The sequence below is a fragment of the Larimichthys crocea genome, chromosome XIII, assembly GCF_000972845.2.
Source record: "Larimichthys crocea isolate SSNF chromosome XIII, L_crocea_2.0, whole genome shotgun sequence".
Classification (NCBI taxonomy): Eukaryota; Metazoa; Chordata; class Actinopteri; family Sciaenidae; genus Larimichthys; species Larimichthys crocea.
In genome coordinates this window covers 14,865,285-14,872,036 of record NC_040023.1, presented here as the reverse complement: position 1 = coordinate 14,872,036, position 6,752 = coordinate 14,865,285, and the positions used below count along the sequence as shown (strand labels likewise).

The 6,752-nt window shown below is 40.5% G+C and overlaps 1 protein-coding gene across 1 annotated transcript in view; it reads right to left on the bottom strand.

The window, feature by feature from the left end:
* Positions 1–673, bottom strand: part of cacng6b (calcium channel, voltage-dependent, gamma subunit 6b) — an 8,503-nt gene extending 7,830 nt beyond the window's left edge. Inside the window, exon 1 of the mRNA XM_010744410.3 lies at positions 592–673. The gene's annotated coding sequence lies outside the window, so the exon portion shown is untranslated. The remainder of the gene's footprint in view (positions 1–591) is intronic.
* Positions 674–6,752: the final 6,079 nt, after the last annotated feature.

The window sequence follows — 6,752 nt, the reverse complement described above, 5'->3', positions numbered from 1 at the left end:
AACAAAACTTAAATAAAAAATAATATCAATTTATTGCCCAATGGCTCACAGGAAGCCCTGTAAATAGATATCATATATAACTGAGAGCTAACAAAAAACAAACACATGCACGTCCCTAATGAACCAAAGGTTTGGAATAGCATCCGTGCACAGGAATAGTTCTTCAACATTAACTGTAATAAAGAACATCAAGACTTGCAGCTGCTGACAGCCATATTAGTAGTTATAGAATTACAAAACTTGATCGCATTACATCCATATCAACCACATGATGATCGGAGGGGTCAGAGTATGCCAGGCTACTCGACTGGAGGGATAACACAGACAAGTGCTCACTTCGTACCAGAAGATTATCCTGATCAGTGTATACATGCATGTTTCAGAGGTTGATAATGCAACAGAGACTAATGGTGTACTGAGTTCCGTAGCAGCTGAGCCGATGATAAGCTTTGCACACACTCGGGTGCATTTTTGGTTGTGAAAATGAGAAACCCCTCTCTACAGTGTCATCGGAGACAGGCCATGGTCACCTGTGTGACACGAGAAAGCAACAACTAGATAAGGCACTGTGAAAAGAAGAATAAGTCTGACCTGTTTGGTGTGTGTTGTTCAGTTCAGGAGTAAGAGACGCTTGAAACTTAATAGAGGGGGTGAGTGGTGATGGGAGAGTTAGTGAGAGCATGAGAGAGAGAGAGAGAGAGGGAAAGGGGTGGGAGGGGAGGTACATAAGGGTTATGGAAAGTGAGTGTAACAAGGGAGGGGGCTGCAGCCTGGTTGGTTAATACTGTTGATGATTAAATGTGTGTGTTTGCACTTGTGTGTGTGTGTGCTCCTAAGACTGCACCTGCAACTCATGCTCAATCTCAGCGGCACCTCGTTCATTCTCCACGCATGTTTAAATTAATAATCAACTGTACCGCAAGGGTGGTCCGCTCACATGACGGCAAACCCCCTCGATTAAAAACATGTCTGCATGTGTATCTGTGACCGTGTGTGTCTTATTTTAGACAGCCACCTGTTAATGACATTAAGTAAGGGCGAAGGAGGAGCCTGTGTTTATATGAGAGGAGCCAGGATAGCGTTTTACAGCAACACAATACACTGCGAGGAAAGTGAAGCTCTGACACAGTGACAGAGAGTGAAAGTGAAACGGTGAGGCGAGACGAGCAGCAGAGAGGGTTGCAGGGGGAGAGAGGGTATAAAGATGGGAACAGAGAGAGATAAAGAGGTGAAGGAACACTGACTGTCTGAGGCAGATGCAGATATGGAGCACATTAAGTGAAAACAAAGCAGGTTTAGAGAGGAGAATGAGAATGTGCAGCCCCATTTCATTCCTCACTGAACAAGGTCCAGAGAGACTTCAGAGACTCAGCCTGGTCTTATGGAAAGCTTTTCTCGTGGCCCAGCCCTGCTTGGCTCCTGCACAGTTTAGGTTACATACGTGGCACAGTGAGAGGGAGGCCAACCCCAGAGGCCAGCCACACTCAGGGAGGGCGAGGAGAGAGGGGGAAGGGGAGAAAGAGAGGAGAGAGAGAGAGAGGAGGGGGACAGAACAGGAGAGAATCAGAGAAAAAGGGACGAAACAAGCTGTGGGCTGTGACAGGAAAATAAACACCTCCAATGTCCAAAAGAGTCAGGCACTGTTCCTTTTTTAGGAGGGATTGTTGTGACGCCACAGTGCGGTTTGCGGAGAGAAAGAACATGTTGGGCACACGACGGCCATGATAAATTGATTCATCTGGAAGACGGCTATCTGTTTCACTGCACACATGTGTGTCTATTCTTTAAAATGACTTTGCTTCTAATTATGCAGCCCATCTCTGCTTCTCCATCATATGAGAGTGATAGGAAGTGTCCACACACAGTCTGAGGCCATCAATAATCTACAGTATGCTGATGTGAACAATCTTGTCTGCGCATCGCTCAAGTGGCCCTGTCGGCTGAGTGCTGACTGATTTATGCTTGAACACACTGAAGTGTGCACACATGTATGCAGCCATGCGCACACTGACCACACTCGTGCACATTACAGCTGCAACCATTTCTTACTTGATGTTGCAAAGTAACGCCGACTGAGAATATTTGCCTTGTTGAAGCATACGCCTGGTGACATAAGTCTTTTGCTTGCTATCAACAAATCCCATTAAAAAAAACAACAATTATTGATATGAAGTATCAGCCCGATACAGTTTATTCATCTGTGGTGGTTCATTTTCAGCTGATCCCAAATATACGTGGAAGCAAAAATAGTCTTCAACAAACGTGCAGTTCACTTTTGTTTGCTAAAAACTACAGTGCCCTGCTGTTTTAGTAAATTATTTAGCTTGACCTGTATTCAAATATTTTACCTCTATGGTACAAAAGAACCAGCTTACAGCCACAGAGAGACTGAGGAAGTCGAACACACATTTAGCCTTAACTTTTGTGTGATGTTATCAGACAAACAGGAAGAAAGCAAAACACCATGAACACCTCAGAGAAAAGGCACCACGGTAAAACACAGTCATTTATTTTATGCCACATTCATGTGGCATTTTCATGTCAATTATTCGACAAAACTTATTTTCTTTTGATGGAAAAAACTTCAACATTACTAACATCCTTTAACTGTAACATTATGTGTGCACATGTGTGTATGTGTAGTATTATTAGTTGTTTTTTTTACAGTGCACGCACAAAAAACTGTTTTTCCTGTCTTAAAAATTCCACAGCTGCCAGAATTTTCAGTATTTTATTAAATAATGTATAACATTTTCTAATATTATGGTAAACGGATGTTAGTACTGTTGATTTCATGTTTACGGTTGGTATTTTATTTCATATTTTATCACATAAATACAAGATTTTTTCATCAAAAGATGAAAAGATTTTGACTTGTATGAAAATTACACTTCCTCTGCTCCACTAACTGCGACAGTCCGCCGGTATAAACAAAACCAGGACCCTGAAACTGAAACAGCTAAATGGGATTCAGCCATCATTCATTTTACTGTGCTTTTGTTCCTGTGACAGGCCTGTACATCTCTGCACCCATGTTCTTATCTCTGTGTCCTTTTCCCTCGAATGTTTGCATTATTTGAACTCCCATTTGCTGAACTGGTACAGAGTACCGCATCCATCCTACACCAGTGTTGCTCTCTCCCACTGCTGCAGTGTTCTATCTTTCTGAATTAGGATCAATGGTGAGGCACTGCCCAGAATGACAATGACCATCACTAGAGCTTTACATTCACCACTAGAGGGAGATAATGGATTTACAATCTTCACTGCAGCATCAGGCCGGGGGAGGGCTGCTAATAGCATTTAATGGGTCTCATGTTAGGCAGCCTGAATGTCCTGATGTATAAGAAGAGCTGGGGCAGTTTTTTACGTGTTCCCCCTGGTTGCTTTAACTGCTGCTGTTTCATCTGTATCCTCAGGGAACAACAGGGCAGAGAGCGGGGGCCATGCTGCTGGGTTTTGTGCAGTGGGGTGCAGCGATGCAGATGGAGATGGGCAGTATAGAGCTGACACAGGACATTATTTCATTTCAGAGATTTGTTGCTTCCCTGGAACTGTTTTACAGCAACTCCCTGATGAATAATTCCCAGGTGGGCACAGTTTATTGAATTTACTTCTACTGTCATGTGGACTGACTTATATATGAAATATAAAGGGAAAGACCAGCTGAAACGACTTCACTTGATTTCTGGGTGGAGTGTGACACAGCAAGCATAGATGGTGGTCCAGGTCAAGGGAGAGCAAGATGCTATTCATAAGCAATTCATTATTACATCAATTTGCCAGCTAAAGGGTGTAAAGATTAGTTTAAGCACAGCACAGGTTCAAATCAGACAAATGACTTGCAAACAAACGTGAAAATTAATGTGCAGGGAGAGGAAAAAGCCCAAAGAGGCTTGATAATTAGTTCAAATTAAATAAAATGACAACATTTTAAAAACATCTAGCAACAAGCAGAGATTAATATCTCTTTTCAACAACAAGGAACACACCAATATGGATTTAAACAGGCTCATTGCATATTATGGATAAAGGTGAACCAAGATGATGTGCTGGCTGGCAGCAAGGAAACAGGAGGGAACTGGAAGGAAGTTGAGACTCTGAGTGGGGGAACCATCTCTTCGTCACTCTATGTATTAAAGCCCCCCATGGTTCCTGTGTTTGAATGAAAGAGAGAAGAGGAAAGGGAGAGAGATGGGCTCTGGGGGATGGATGTGAAAACTGAGTCAAAGAGGGAGTGAATGGATAAGGTGTGCTTAAGTTTAAGACCTGGTCCTTGTCCTTGAACCTAGTTATAAAACTTAATTTAAACGATATGTTTTGTACAACTTTAAGGAAGATCTCATTTTTAAAGACATTTCTACCTTTGGTCTCTGCTTGAGAGATGATTGTGAATTTGTGAATTAGGTTTCTTAGACATAATCTAAAGTACATACTTGGCAAATTATACCAATTTTGGTGAAGTAAAATGTATAAAGAGTATGCATATTCATACCCATATTATGCTGCGGTATGAGTAATGTATTATATATAAATGTCCTTTTTTTGGTGATTGTGAAATAGCTCCATCGTTTGGACATTACTATTAATTACAGGGTTGATAAATTATGCCATAGAAAACTGTCTTGACGCGTTGATTGCCGTTTTATTCCATATTTTACCGTATAAACACGAGTTGTTTTCGTCAAAGGAAATGCTGTTTTACCATAGAATTGACATGAAAATACCATATGAAGGAAAATAAAGGCTTTGCCATTAAATATTTAATATACCATTAACAGTCTGGTCATTTAAATGCTACTTTATTCTGGGTAAATTCGCTTAAAACGCAGCAGAAATGCAGATGTCCCTTTTTGGTGATTGTGAAATAGCTCCATCGTTCGGACATTGCTATTAATTACAGGGCTTGATAAATTATGCCATCGAAAACTGTCTGGACACAGCTCCAGTCTACTCCATCTCCATAATGAACTGAATGTCATCACTTACTGGTTAAATAAAACTGTGCTGCAGTGGTCGTAGATGGACGTGGGTGTGCATAAAGAGAGGAAGCAAAAAGAAAGTCATCATGTAAATTCAGTTTTTAATCAACATTTGAAAACAAATTGGACAAATGAAAGACTTGTTTTTGCTTTTTATAAACTAGATGTGTTTTTTTTTTAGGTTTAAATCGTTTAAGAAATCACATTTTTTCCAGAGAGAAAAAAAAGAAATTAAATGACACAGTGACACTGAGAAAGTAGGTTTCAGAAAGTAAGGAGTAACATCTCTTAAGTGTTATCACTGACACAATCTCTCTCTTCAGCAACCCAAGGTATCAAATGAAAGCAGTCTCAAGCCCGTACAGTGTGAACGTGGTCCTCGGAGAATCAAGGGCAGAAGATGAGGGAGATGAGAGGAAAGCAGATTTTGTCTAAGTATATATGAACAGTTTCTATCACACAGACTACTGCTTAGATTTAGTGAAAATCCCCCAACAGCCAGACAGTAATGTAATAAAGTCAAGTGCTGAACGGTAAAATAGGAAATGATTTTGTTTGTTGAAATTTAGTTTGTTTTTTTAAAGTAATTCTGAATTTATTCAACGAGCTATCGCAGTATTAGGTTTACTTGTTCTCGATTTATCTTTTTTTTTTTTTCCCAAACAAATGTGTCTCGATAAGTCGACAGAACAGAGAGAAGTTTGTGTGCTTTTGGTTTCACTCTGCAGTACAACATGAGTCGTGGGGTATTCGTCATGTGTTTATTTGGTCTTGTCAAAGAGGTGAGACGTTGCACAGGAAAAAAAACAACCGGGTCCAACACATCTTACATCCCAAATCTGCTGGGAAACAAGGAAAAAATGAAAAACTGCTAATGCAAGACTAAAGTACAAGAAAGTGACATCTATGACATACAGACATTAATGATAGAGGGGCAAGCCGAATTTCTTTCCTTAGCGAATTAACATTAAGGCTTTTTGGTAAGGAAGATATAAATGAAGTATTAAATACCAATCTGTTCTCCCCGTTCTTCCTTTGTTTATTTCCTCCTGAATTAAACCAGATCTGAACTGCCGAGACAAAAAAAAACGATCTCTCCCGTTAAAAGCTGTGCGCAAAAAAGATGGACGTGAAAAGTTACAGAAAATAAAAAGAAAGAAAGAAATCAAACATTCTTTTCTGCAGTTCATGTTATTCTGCGGCCTGGATACAAGGTGATATTACAGCTCAAATCATCAGTGAAGCTACACACATTATTGGAACAATTACAGTTAAACATTCAGATAGAGTCCAATTAAACAGATTCTCTGACACTCGTCCTGAGGGGGGCAGTAGTATGATGAAAATGAAGGAACATGAAGAAATGAGTCCAAACAGAGAAAAACAAAATATGAACTCTCCTCTCTCCTTCCCAATGATGTGGGCTGAAACTGAAGTGGATGTTACAGCTACTGTATATCTACATTAGATGGTCAAACAAAAATGCCCTCATCTCGCTCTCTATCCCCCCCACATCTCCCTTTCACAAATAAACACTCCTGTTTTCTTGACCCCTCGTCTCAAGCCGAATAGTCCAGTTAGTTCCCTACTGCACCTCTTTCCTAATGTACTTAAAACAGGCTACCTCCATTTAAATACAAACCTTAAAGTGTGGCACCCCCCTCCCACCCATAGTGACATCCCAGTCTCACAAAGTATAAAAATGGTTGACCCCGCCCCAGACCTATTATTACACACATTTCTCAAAAATCTTTTGACTACCCCCGCCCA